At 33.8% G+C, this 14,430-nt stretch overlaps 1 protein-coding gene and 2 non-coding genes across 4 annotated transcripts in view; 2 read left to right on the top strand and 1 right to left on the bottom strand.

Moving 5' to 3' along the window:
• Positions 1-10,074, bottom strand: part of LOC143198601 (proton-coupled amino acid transporter-like protein acs) — a 29,497-nt gene extending 19,423 nt beyond the window's left edge. The window contains exon 1 of one of the 2 annotated variants that reach the window (XM_076407932.1): positions 9,935-10,074. The gene's annotated coding sequence lies outside the window, so the exon portion shown is untranslated. The remainder of the gene's footprint in view (positions 1-9,934) is intronic. The other variant, XM_076407923.1, reaches the window with a different exon arrangement.
• Positions 10,075-10,606: 532 nt separating this feature from the next.
• On the top strand, positions 10,607-10,769 carry LOC143199204 (U1 spliceosomal RNA). The gene has a single exon (XR_013006378.1). It is a non-coding gene; the product is annotated as a U1 spliceosomal RNA (small nuclear RNA).
• A 464-nt stretch (positions 10,770-11,233) lies between these two features.
• Positions 11,234-11,395, top strand: LOC143199236 (U1 spliceosomal RNA). Its single transcript, XR_013006406.1, has one exon. It is a non-coding gene; the product is annotated as a U1 spliceosomal RNA (small nuclear RNA).
• Positions 11,396-14,430: the final 3,035 nt, after the last annotated feature.

Genomic DNA, 14,430 nt, shown 5'->3' with positions numbered 1-14,430 from the left:
TCGTACCGTAGTGTCGAGAATTCACATGTATACCATAAATTGTGATTTTGTGATGCACTGGACGATTAGGGTATTTTTGACGCAATTTCCGTTGAATGGTAATAATGGAACAATTATTTTCAATAAATATATATTTCTGCTCGTTCGTATGGTATATATTTGTCCATAATAAAATTTGGACATCTACATAATACAATGGTTAAAGCGAAACTGAGCAAAACGTCACATAACCAAGATCGCATGCAATCAAAATAGTAGCAGGACTTTTATCCCACTTGTTACTAGCATTTTTCTGCTAAAGTTTAATACCACCTAAAAATCACATAATTTTCAATAGCGGTGTTATTTATATGTCAGATTGGAGACTTATTGAGTGAAAGAAGATCAAATGATTTAGTTTGTGCGATGATATTTACAGAAAGCCCTGTTGATGTTATTTATAGAATGTATATTCTCAGCAATCGTCTTCAGTATTCTTAAACTGCATAAGAACATTTATGTGCTTTTAATATTCTTTTATATGAAAGGGTAGAATTTATTTAACTTAATTATTTTTAATTTGTTTAAAATTATAAATATATTATATCACTTCTTAAGATTAAAATCTGCGTTGTGATAAAAATAATTCTTGGTAAACTCTGGTTATCTCTAGGAATAAATTACAACTCGACCTTATTCTATAGATTATAATAAGATGAAGAAGCTTATCACCATAGGTCCTGGTTACCACAAGCTAAACAGACATGGTAAAACTGAAAAGCCTAAATTACATCAACTATATGAACAAGAAAATTATTTTTTACAGACCATTGTCACCGAACCATAATCTATTGAACATTAAGTTAATATTAAAAAAATATATAGATTTAATGTAGTTTCATTAATTATCGCTCCTGTGGCATTTTAAATAAACGCACTTTTTATGAAACAAACCAAGCAATTATATGATATTAAATAATTAAGCGATGTTGGACCATAAGTAGGTGTATGACATTATCTTATTTAACAGTGAAATGTTGATCATTAAACTGGTCTGTCTAGAACAAAACGTTTGTCTGAGACATATACAAATGAAACAACACCAATTTGTTAACTTAATAGCAATTAGTAACAAAAATAACTATTAATTTCAAATACTAATGATGTAGTGAACATGTTAGTATAATAAAAAGCTATAGAAAAAGATACAGTTATTAAACATAAAAAGCTATACAGTGTGACAAAAAAATAATTAAAAATAGTGATAAAATATCATGAAGATTCGGCTAATTTTTCAGATTTAAACCACAATTATTTTCAAATAATAAAAGTGTAGACAACTATTATTCATTATCAATGACAATTTATAAGATAGAAACTAATCCATAGTATAGTCAATCAATCAATCATATTTTAATGGAAGTTGGCTAATATTGATTTTCCTGGTATTCACTTATAAGCGACAAAATTCCATATATATTAATTTTGAGGCATTCTAGATGATTTTCAATTACTATATATGACTCGTATTGTATATTTTCGAAAGAATATTTAGAGTCTCGCACAAAAAGGCATTCTCAACACTTCAAACCTATTTTAGCTTGAGTTCCCCAGGGTAGTGTCTTGGAACCACACCTGTATCTACTCTACACTTATGATATTATAAAAAGAACAGTACTTGGAATATTTGCCGACCACATAGTTATTATGACAAAAGATATATCTTTGCCGCCTAAAGATCTAGAAAAAGTGTAAGTAACAGTCAACAAGATCTCCAAATGGACTAGAGGCTGGAAAAAGCAGTTTAACAGCTCCATCCTATCCATGTTAATGTTAGGTTGCGACGAAATAACAAAACCTAATTACATCACTTGACGGAGGCCCGATTCCTCAAGTAGAATCAGCTAAATATCTCGGCACCCATCTCGATGATAAGCTAAATTGGAAACATCGTGTTAAACCAAAAGCAAGTCAAGCAACTGTCCTGGTTAGTCGGAAGATACTCTCAAAATTACCTAAAATTAAAAAGATGTTTATCCGTCAATTATGTCAAATACCTATGAGGTGCAAATATAAGCTTGCACTAAAACATAAAACCACCTAGTAACCCAACACCTCCAAAACAAAGTTCTACAATTAATTACTAAAGCTTATCGCTACATAACCAGCGAAGAGATGCGCTATGATCTCGAAATCAAATGGATTTACGAGTGATTCAAGATTTCACGTTAAAACATGAGATAAGGTTGCTAAATCATAGCAACGTGGAATCAATATATATACTGGACAATACGCAGGAAATCAAAAAATTGAAGCGAACCAAACCACAGGAACTTGTTCAGTGTATAAGTGTACTCTTAGCTATAGCAAAATACATACACACTGATGTATTAATCCCGTACTCGCCCTGCTTGTGTATTAATGCAAGTACAACAGAACAGTAGCAATATATTAATTTGTAAATGCAGAATGTTCTAAGCATGTAACATGTAATTAATAAAAAAATCACCAATAGATGTCGTTGCTCAGTATATATACAAGGACCTAATATAAATATCTGTGGAGTTACCTGAGCGTAATTTATTAATTAATTATAACGCAGATAGTATAATTACTGGGGTTCGTAATAAAATAATTCGTCAATAATAAGTTAATGTCGTGAATAGTGCGCGATAAAGACAATTAAATCAGCAATTCGAAACTTGTTGGCCGAGAATCGGTTACAACGTTGACAAATTAGACCTTTCGAAATGTCGCAGGTCAGTTATAACAATTTTGGACGATGCGCCGAACATTATACAATGCATTTTTCCACCGTCCGTGCCAATATTAATTTTCGCCGACGCTATCGACGATTAATTAGCCTCGGGGAAGTGAATTCGAAACGAAAACAGTCATAAAAAACACCGCTGATTAGTTAGCTTCAAAATATTGACGTCTGGCCACACTAAAAATCTCACATAACTTGGACTTTGGTGTGACCAGCAGCAGGCTTTTGCCAAATTCGCCTCAAAACGCCTCCTTTTTTGTTTCTTCCGTTAACTTAGACTTTGGTATTAGCATGTACGTTGCCAATTAGTAAACCGTATGACTGCACCGTGGGTAGCGTCAAGCAGCAGTTTATTTTTCATTGTTATCGAAGGATTTTCAATAATAGTGAGATAAAAAGAAAATAAAAGAGAAGGAAGCTACCGTTTACATTATTAGACGTAATCGTCAAACATTTTTAGCATAAAGCGGTCATCCACAGACTTTTATACATTTACGTATCAGCCAAGAAGTTTAGAATGAATCAAATATTTATTTTTCATTGTTACTAAAATATTTTCAATACTAGAATAAGGAATACTCAATACTAAGGAAGTTTACGAAGACAAAACACTGCTCACTCACATTCTTGGATGTGAATGTTAAAGTAAATATTTCTTCTTTAGTTAAAAGAAGGAATCTGCGTTAAGTACAGTAATGAAATGTTACTAATTTTCTAGGGACTTTCGAGTTATATAGTCAGATATATACAAGTCAAGAGAGAAACCACGTTGTCGTTGTTTGTTATTGTATATAGATTAATTCATTAGTTCGTTTATAAAGAGTCTTCAACTGTTTAGATAGGTGTACTAAATAAAGTTATTTGTTAAAACTAATCTCAGTATATCATTCAATGGCCGTAAAATCTCAACAGTGAACACTCTGAACCAATTATTGATCTTCTCTAACACACTGCTAGAACAGATGTAGCTGGGTTTAAGTATGCAATGTTATGATTTGACACATATAGTCTATTCAAAGTTTTTTTTATACATACGTCATCAAGATGTTTAACGTATTACCTGTCGCAATTTGTAAATTCATTTTAAAATCAGACATTATTTTCCTTCTCATTTTGTTCTCGCTAAAAAGAGACACAATGTTGTCTGAATAGTTCGAATACGTCAACGAATGAGCCTGTCAAAATCGTCCGGTTATCACACGTATGCGAATTGTTTTTTATTTTAAAAAGGTATATATGGTGATACATGTGTTGATCAAACATTTTTTGCGTCATCTTATGCAACATTTTCCCATTTTTCTGGCAAAATAACGATGCCGTGTCGAAAGAACAATGTTGGTTTGGAAGCAATAATCTCATTTATCCATTTTCGCACTTATGTGGCGTATCAAAGCAAATGAGACAAAACCTACCCATATGACAGTCACCCTTCATAGAAGAACATATCCCTCAGTAAAATTGAATAATCATGAACTTCCGCAAGCAGACAACGTTAAATATCCGGGCTTAAACTACACCAAAGGTATTGGCTGATAGGGCGTAAATCTAAATTATCATTAGATAACAAGGTATTGCTGTATAAGTCAATACTTAGATCCATTTGGACCTATGGTATTGAACTGTAGGGTACTACTAGCAAATATAACATAGATATCCTCCAGAGATTCCAGAATAAAGTGTTGCGAGTCATCGTCGATGCCCCATATTACGTGTCCAACAAACTGATTCAACGCGATATCCCCTTAAAACCCATAACGAATGTTTTTCGAAGTGTTAGTACGAAGTACTCTAAAAGATTATTAGTGCATTCCAATGCATTCGTTCGAACACGTAAACAAATGAGCCTGTCAAAATCGTCCAGTTGTCAGACGTATGCAAAATTCTTGAAAGCAGCAGTGATAAGAGGTTATAACTCTAACCTATAAACTATTGTGGCTGTATAATTAAATGTAATTTTTAGATGAACTATAATGTTAAAATAAATTGTATTTGATAATTTTTTGGTTCAATTATATTATTTAGATTAGAGCCAAACTGAATTAAAACTCAGAGTTGATGGAGCAACATTGCGAGGTTTTGATGTCACAAATTTAAATGACTTGTGCACAAAATAACTTTGAACAGATTATATGTATAAAGCACAAATTTGACTTTACTTGATTTACAGTATCGCAACCATCACTACAGTAACCATCATCTAATATCTAATTTCCACTAAATATAGGATATATATGCAATAATATTTAAACGTCTACTATGTCGATGAACAAATTCAAATTTTAATACAGAGTTTCTGATGTTGTCATCTGATTAATCACAAGCAATTTGTATGGTATTGGTTAAATTGTACTCTCAGTATTTTCTTGTTCTAAACTAAATGTTCCAACAAAACTAGAAAAGAGAAAATTACTGCTCTGTTGTGTTTCTCACCACTATCAACAAAAAAATCACTCAACAAACTATATTAGATTATATACTAAGAAATTAGAAGAGAAAAGCATTATATGGTACCGCTCCTGGATAACAACGCACAAACAGACTTTCGAAAACGAAAATAAAAGGTTAAGGTTTAGCCGTGACGCAAAATAAATGTTCGGTACAAACAAAAGCTATTTTTTTCTCGTTGTTTACTTATAAATATATCTATCCATCGGCTTAGTAAATAGCGAATCGAAGACCTCGATTAAAAACTGCAATTTCCTGCAACTGGCCCGAGAGAAGACATTAATGTGCAGATTGCATCGAATCTCTATAATTCGTGATTCGAGTGTGCGTTAATCAACGAGAAAAAAAACAATCGAACTTCATTAGATATCTAGATTAATGCGTAGTGAGTTTCCGCATACTATACATGTTGGAATGTTTTATGAAATTGTTTTTGATAGCATTTAAATAGAAATGTTCTGCGTCATTATCTACCAGTAATTCAATCAATCTAGATATGTTTAAATTATTATATAGGATGCTAATTAATAATAACGAAAAGTCAGGAAAATTAAATTCAGTAACTAAATCTAGTCGGCCGTTAATATGATATAACTTGTTGTTCCATGGCTTATGCGATTACGAAATCATGTTGTCATATTTATATCGTTTTTAATACCAAAGTTTGCCGTTTTATGTACAAGGCTTACGCGATATCATTTTAACATTGACCTAGTAGATAAAAACAATTATTTAATGATTTTTAATTTAATGTCGGGGTAATTAAAAGGTCGATATTAATATTGTATTGAAATAATACATTATAATATGATTAAATTAATTGTATGCCTTAGAATGTTGTCGGTCGCTGTATTGATGGAGTATATTTTGAAAACATATTTCGTTTTTTTTTCTTCTCAATGAAAAATCATTGTATCCATTGATAAACTTTTCTTAATAATCACTTGTTTTTTTGTTTTATCACTAGCATATGCTCCGATTATTTCCGAATTTTTTTACTTTAAAAAGGTATTTATGGTGGTACATTTGTTAATCAAACATTCTTTGCGTCATCTTCTGCAATATTTTCCAATTTTTTCTGGCAAAATAGCGACGCCGTATCGAAAGAACGATGTTGGTTTGGAAGCAATAATCTCATTTATCCATTTTCGCACTTATGCGTCGTATCAAAGCAAATGAGACAAAACCTACCCATATGACAGTCACCCTTCGTAGAAGAACATATCCCTCAGTAAAATTGAATAAACATGAACTTCCGCAAGCAGACAACGTTAAATATCTGGGAATGCATATTGATCGACGCTTGACATAGAAAATATATATAGTGACAAAACGCAAACAGCTTGTGCTTAAACTACACCAAACGTAATGGCTGATAGGGCGTAAATCTAAATTATCATTAGATAACAAAGTTTTGCTGTATAAGTCAATACTTAGACCCGTTTGGACCTATGGTATTGAACTGTAGGGTACTACTAGCACATCTAGCATAGATGTCCTCCAGAGATTCCAGAATAAAGTGTCGCGTGTCATCGTCGATGCCCCATATTACGTGTTCAACAAACTGATTCAACGCGATATCTCCTTAGAACCCATAACGAATGTTTTTCGAAGTGTTAGTGCGCAGTACTCTAAAAGACTATTAGTGCACCAACTGCATCAAACAGTTAAATGTGTGCGATGACAGTGAAGTGCGCAGGCTCAAACGCAAACTACCATACGAACTGATTAATAGACCCATAAAGTCAGATTTAGTAATCTCTAGAATAAGTTAGAATAGTGTTTAGAATAAGTTAGGACAGACTTTAAAATAAGCTTGAATAGTATCTCGAATGAGATTATAACTTATACAGTAGATCACTTACTGAAATGATCTTCTACGTGTTAGAATGGTTATATTATAAAACCGAAATCATATAATAATATATATTGCCCAGGGGCAGATTCTTGATGTTCTAGGAGATTAATAAAAATTAAAAAAAAATCACACTTCTTCAGCCACTAATCAAGTGGTAATTAAAAGGTGCTATGCCCGGTAAGTACGCTGGGTGTGGCAGAATCTGCTCCCAATTGAGCTGCTACATTGTACCGTTCTGTATGTCTGTTACGGTTAAATTAGTTCAATTGATATCTACACCATGCTTTGGTGTCGATGTTTATTACTATCCAGGACTAACCCATGACATATTGTACTTGGGATTGTAATAAAACAATTTTTCCTCGACAATGTCAATAGGTTAAAGGAAACGTTTCTTATTTGCCTTCAAGCAATAAAACCACGAGGTTAGAACCCTTCAAAATGGAATTTTCAGTCAATTCTTATGGAAGCTATTTTACCCCCTTTTTGATCTTTCCCATCTCATATAAACATCTGCAAATATTTGATTAATCAATTTCTAAGCTGTCTGAAAGTTTGTTGAGAGTCTGTGCTGGACCCATGGTGCAATAAATTTTGTAATTCATTGTATTCGAGCTTTTTTGTGTTTTCTAGGCCATTTTCTGTAACTGACATCAAAATCACAGCATTTTAAACCGGCAATAAAGATATGAGGGAGCAACATCACCATCTGCTTATAAAAGTGTGTAGCGACCTTGAGGCACGTCGAATTTTACAAAGTGGAATAACGGTTTACAAAATACCCAGAAATATAATCCCAGATGTTGAACACGGGCGGGGTGCCAGCAGCGCCAACTAGAATCCGATAGCGAATAGCTGACAACCCCAAGACGTTTATTTGGGATGTTATTGAAAGGTATTTCCAATGATTCAGTGACCGACCATCGTTTGGTTTAGACGTGCCACCATCGACTGCCCAGCCTCGTCTCCAGGTAACACCGCTGTCATCCATTTTATTTATTTTGTATTTTCTACATTTTTTACATTACCAATAAATAACGGTCACATCATGTAAACGCCACTGTTTTATTTCGTTTTACCTCCGTTCACCGAAACCCTAAAAGTTTTTTATGAATTTCAACAGCAAGTTCCCTCAAATCAAACAGCAAAAGTAATGAATGTCGGAAATGCAACGTTTGAGCATTGCCTGATTATCGTCTATACCCTCCGAATAACTCGATAGTACTAAATGAAAAATTGTACTTTTGTCAGAGAAATGTCAAAAACAACTAATTTAATAGTTATTTACATTGATAACTCGAATTTTCAGCAATATCGTTGATTACAATTAAAATTGACATGCTAGCACCTAATTCAACAAAGTCAAACTAGAGGTCCTTATTTAATCTCTACGATCGTAATATACGTATATAAATAGACACTGTTAAATGCACTTCACTGTATTACAGAAAATCAAACTATTTAATTACAAATGTAGATCTAGCAGGCCAAGCACTGAGGAGTATTTCATTCGAGAGTTTCAGTAAAAAATTAATAATAATGAGAATTAGATGGAATATCCTCAAAATATTTTTTTCGGAAGGTACTGAGATCTTATCAAAAGTCTTTTTTGTATCCAAAATATGTTTATATAAGAGAATAATATTAGGAAACCGTGATCATTAAAAGTACTTATTTGTAGTGCCTTTGGGTAAAATTGTGCCACGGGTAAGTCATGATTATTTTATTTATTTTGTTTTTGACTGCGTGTAAACTAAGAGTTAGGTATTAGATGAAATAAGATTATTGTAATTCTGTTGTAAGCGCCGATTCAATATTACAATATTTGATTTAACAAAAAGATAACACAAAATAAGAGCTCCTATGGTATTTTAGGGCATCGAAAAACAGTGACTAAGAGTGAATACACATAGAAAATAATTATTACCTGTACTTCAAACTAAAAACACAAACAATTGCGACTGTATCTTTTCATCTTTCATAATGAGATTTCAGCCAAAATTTCTTAATTATATTATATTTAACAAATTGGATGCTACAGTCACTGGATTCACACTACTTCATATAAGGTGTTAATTATTTTTTCCATCTGCTTTTTAGATTGGTTTGCATTTATCAAAGAAAAAAATGTAATAAACAACGATATTTGTCAATTGAGGAGTAAGAGCTATCATAGAGCAATGTATTATGAAGCAAATAGAAAATTTATGAAATTAAATTGATAATTGTCAATACCAAAAAAGTTCAATTATTTTATACAAAAACCTAAATTGCAAGCTTTCCAAATATTGAAATATATCCTGACTTTATAAATTATTTCTATTTTCTCTCCACAATTAAATTCGAAAAGCCGTATACATTCTGGATCAGTATCCAGATCAGGCCGGTTCTAATAAATCACCTAACCTAAAAACAGCCGAAATATAATGTGGGTCACAGACCTTTACACTTGTTCGTCTAACAGCTCTAACAACTTCGCATTTCTCCCCGCAGTTTATCCAACTTATTCAATTAAACTATGCTCTACAATTGCTACGTATTTGCGTATCTATTAATAGAATTAGGGCTGAACGAAACATTTTTGTCAATTACCAGATGACCTTGTTTCTCGTGGTTGGACGCTTCCACGGGCCTCTGGATTTGTTTATTAAAATTGTTAAAGTGATATTACGAGAAACGCTGGGAAATAAATAGTGGTTTTGTAGCTCTGATGACGGGATTAATTGTGGTTACCTAGAAAGCGGCCATAAATAAAGTGCGGCAAATAAATTAAGGCATCTAAATAGCTATGGGTAGACGCAAGCTGCGAACACATGCGGCTAATTGTTTATTAACTACGTATGCCGCGTGCGACATCTATCAGTACCCCGCACGCCACTTACCATGCATTCCTTAATTGCATTTTAAAATAACAAACGCTAAATATGGTTCCGTACTATTCAGACACACCTCCCATGAAAGAATAGACGCCGTCATGACGTCGTACAGTCGCCATTTTTATATGTTCAACTGGCTGTTTACTTACTATATAATTCACAGGATAACATATTTTGTCAGAACACCAGCAGCGCCATCTTTCAAATAAATATTCAAACATATCAAAATGCTAAAAATGTCAATCAAATAAATGTTACATTCACTACTATTCAATGATAAATAATCTCAAAATCACTCAAAATACAAGTATTTAGTCATCTACTGTATATATAAAGATCCATTAATTATGAAATGACTTAATCAATAAAAATGCAATAGTATAAGTTGAGATTATGCAACCAATAATTACTATATATGCACAGAGCTTTTTATATTTAAATAAACTGCATTTATTAGCCCAATTTTTTTTAAATGACAGAGATTTTTGTTAACAAAATTTTAAAATGATAATTATAAATCAATTATGAAACTAAATTTAATAATATGAAAAATAAATAATAACACGTAACAATTTTACGTAACAATATTAAACCACTTATAGATGTCGTGTAGATCGAAATACTACCCTTTGTATGCTATAGAATTTATTCAAAACCAAACGGCAATGTACAGAACACATACTTACCTGGCGTAGAGGTTACCGTGATCATGAAGGCGGTTCCTCCAGGGTGAGGCCCTACCATTGCACTACGGCTGGGCTGACCCCTGCGATTATCCCTAATGCGGATAACTCGGGCGCGTAATTTTTGGTAGTCGGGACTGCGTACGCGCTGTCCCGGTGTTTATTAATTTAAATTTAGTATTTTCTAATTTTTTTCTGTAAACTTTGAAAGTGTTATTTATTTTCATGTTTTGTTTTGTAGTATAATTCAATATAGTTACCGTTCATATTTTTATTCCCAAAAGCATATTTTTAATTTTTACTTTGCTTTTGAATAATGAAAAAAGTGCTTGTGCCTGATATTTAATTAATATTCGTTTACTTAGTTTATATTTAACCACACTTAACATACTTTACTCTTAACACACATTTTATCACAATCTATGAACGTTGAAATAAATCAATCAACGATGAAAACATTTTAAAGCGTTCTTAGCCGGTTTACTACAATACCGACCATTAATTTTACAGTACACTCTACCCTATAATACTTCGATGTACGGATAGAGGTCGCCATATAAAACAAGTCACCGTTTGTGATCTATCTGAAAATATAAAATCAGTTTGCTGATGCTCAAAACGCATACTTACTTGGCGTAGGGGTTACCGTGATCACGAAGGCGGTTCCCCCAGGGAGAGGGCTCTCCATTGCACCGAGGTTAGCTTGACCCCTGCGATTATCCCTAATGAGGATACTCGGGCGCGCAATTTTTGGTAGTCGGGACTGCGTTCGCGCTGTCCCGGTAGTCAATAATTAAACATAATTAATAGTAGTACCAATGTTATTTAAATCTAATTAATTTCCCTCTGACTAATTATGAAACTTTTTCTTATTCTATTTCTATTTTGTTTTTCTATTGCAATTGGCAATTTTTATCTTTTATATTGATCATATAGTACAGTACACCACACACAGTGTAGTAAATTTACAACACCATTTTTCCCTTTCTTAATACAAGTGAATACCCTCGCAAGGGCTGAAAATTTCCCAGTTTTGCGTCACAGTCAGTCGTTAAACAAAATTCTTACTCAGTGAGTAAGTAGGTTGAGGATTTCAAGGAATAAAGGGAACTTAGGTAGGTTTTCCGAGTTAAACAAGTCTGATATAGAAGTCTTGGAGAAGTTAAATTCGGTTCTCAATATGCTTTGCATTCCAAGAGTTATGACATATGGAATGGGTGAATTTACAATAATTCGGTAAAGAAAACTTGACAGGATCTTTTTATTAAAGTCTACTTTTGTCAACTAGCTGTTTATCTCGACTAAACCTACAGTTCAATGTGGGCTCCGAACGGTCCTCAGCATTAAGACTGGCGAGTGATCAACTTTAGAAATTATCCATCCCACAAGATATCTGGTCTTACCCAGCCTGGTTACTGGCGTGACCGAGATCATTTCCCTTGTCGGATTTTACAGTCTTGCCTAGGGCAATCACAAATTTTAAACAATCACAAACATAAATTTACGATCATGCCCCAGTAGGATTCGAATCCGCGGAATCGCAACAGTAAGATGACCGTCCTATCGCCTTTACCACTGCGCCACCAAGCCGGGTTGACAAGATCTATATAGGAAAGAAAAATAGAGAAGAAGAAATCGTGTTTTATTGTCCATAAACTGGTCTTTATGTCCTATTATGAATATATCTATATTGTATGACGTGCTGATACTAGCTGTCTAAATGAAATACATTTTCTTGCAGTATTAGTAGCTTTTGAAGCGAGTTATGTGCGTTTACAATTAATGGGTCACTATTAAACAAATGCATGAACAAATAAGAATTGCCACTTCTACAAGGTCGAGAAAAATGACAAGTCTTTACGAGGTTTTTAATTACAAACTTGGATTTGTGAATTATTTATTTACAATGAAGGGCAACTAATTGGTTGGGTTCCGATTGAACAAACGAACAATATCCGGAATCTGAGTTAAACATGAATATGGCTTTGTACAACATAACGTTGTATAAGACGTTAATACCACGGAAACACAATATTCTAATTCCCTGTGTATTATCTCCACCCTGCTCAAGTATATTTCCCCAAGCAATGCTAGATATCCTCCTGGGATTGATGTAACCTAATCTAACTTGAGATAATTAGATATTGTGTTTTTCTGGGAATTTTTATCAACAGCAATCAAACAAGCTAAGGGATCAAAGATACGTTATCTAGACTACTAACTGATGATTCCAAGAAAGTATTGCCGTTAAAGCTGAGGCATGCCGAATTTTACATCTTACAATAGTGTCCTACAAAATACTCAAAACACATTATGCCAGATGTTGCGGAAATATAACGTCCGGACGTTGATCTGGGATGTCCTTAAAGGGTACTGGCCATTATTCGGTACAGACGTGCTAGCCTCGTAATGTTTTCTATTCCTTTACATTTTATATACCGACAATAAATAAATTTCACACTCTGTAACCATCCCTGTTTTATTTTGTCCTACTTCCATTCACCAAGCTATAATCCCAAAAAGCAAAAATATTCTTCCTTGTTTAGACGTGCAGATGATTTAATAGAAATCTTCTATCGATTTAACTAATTAACAGGTCAATTGAAAAGTTCCCGGCCTACCATAGTAAAACACATTTTTTTGGCAAAATTTGTTTTTTTATTCAACATAATTCCCTTCAAGGAGTGATACACTGGTTATAGCGACCCTCCAACTTGTCGATACCATTTTTATAGTACGATTTGTCCTTTGCTTCAAAATAGGCCTCAGTTTCGGCGATCACCTCTTCATTTGATGAAAATTTCTTCCCAGCGAGCATTTTTTTGAGATCTGAGAACAGAAAATAGCCGCTGGGTGTCAGATCTAGAGAATACGGTGGATGGATGAGTTTTTGCTATCGTTTTCACTGACTTGGTGACACGGTACATTGGTCTTGGTGAAGCAGCACTTTTCGACTATTTCGTACTTCAAACGGTTCAATAACGCTAGGTAAGAGTCGATGTTGATGGTCCTTCCTTTTTCAAGATAGTCAATGAAAATTATTCCATGCGCATCCCAAAATTCAGACGACATGACCTTGTCAGCCGACTGTTGCGTTTTCCCGCGCATTCATTCCCACGGTTCATCGTGTGCAGTCCACTCGGGTGACTGTCGATTGGACTTCCGAGTGAAATGATGGAGCCATGTTTCACTCATCGACACATATCGACCCAAAAACTCGGGTTTATTCATCTTCAAACACTGTTCCGAATCATCAAACCCGTCGTTGTTTTTGGTCAAAAGTGAGCTCGCGCGGCACCCACTTTGCACAGAGCATTCCCATAGCCAAATATTCGTGAATGATATGATGTACACGTTCGTTGATATCTTTAGAATGTCTGCTATTTCATTCGATTTCAATTTACGGTCATCAAAATTATATCATTTTGTGGATTTTTTAAATGTTTTCGTCGGTAATAACCTCTTTTTGGGCGTCCACCGCCTTCGGTGCTAATTTCACCACGTCTAAACTTAGCATACCAATCCTTGATGATTTATTTTCCTGGGACAGTGTCGGGAAACCAGGCATCAAGCCAAGTTTTTGCTTCAAATGTATTTTTCTCTTCAAAAAGCATTGCTTTATCAACATGCGAAATTTTTTGTTGACCATCTTTTTCACAATAACAGAAGTTCTCTCACTCAAAATACAAGCTTTCCAATTCTGACTGACTGACTCAATCAATACTGATAAAAATAATTTCAAACTGTCTTGTGTCACAATCACCGACAAATAATGCCATTGAGAGAACCAGATAAGGACTTCATTTGGAGTTATATAAC

The sequence above is a fragment of the Rhynchophorus ferrugineus genome, unplaced genomic scaffold (assembly GCF_030347505.1).
Source record: "Rhynchophorus ferrugineus isolate W39M unplaced genomic scaffold, kcgeb_rfMv2 rfM6, whole genome shotgun sequence".
NCBI classification, from domain to species: domain Eukaryota; kingdom Metazoa; phylum Arthropoda; class Insecta; order Coleoptera; family Curculionidae; genus Rhynchophorus; species Rhynchophorus ferrugineus.
Note: the sequence above shows the minus strand (reverse complement) of the source record. Positions and strands in the feature narration are given on the sequence as shown.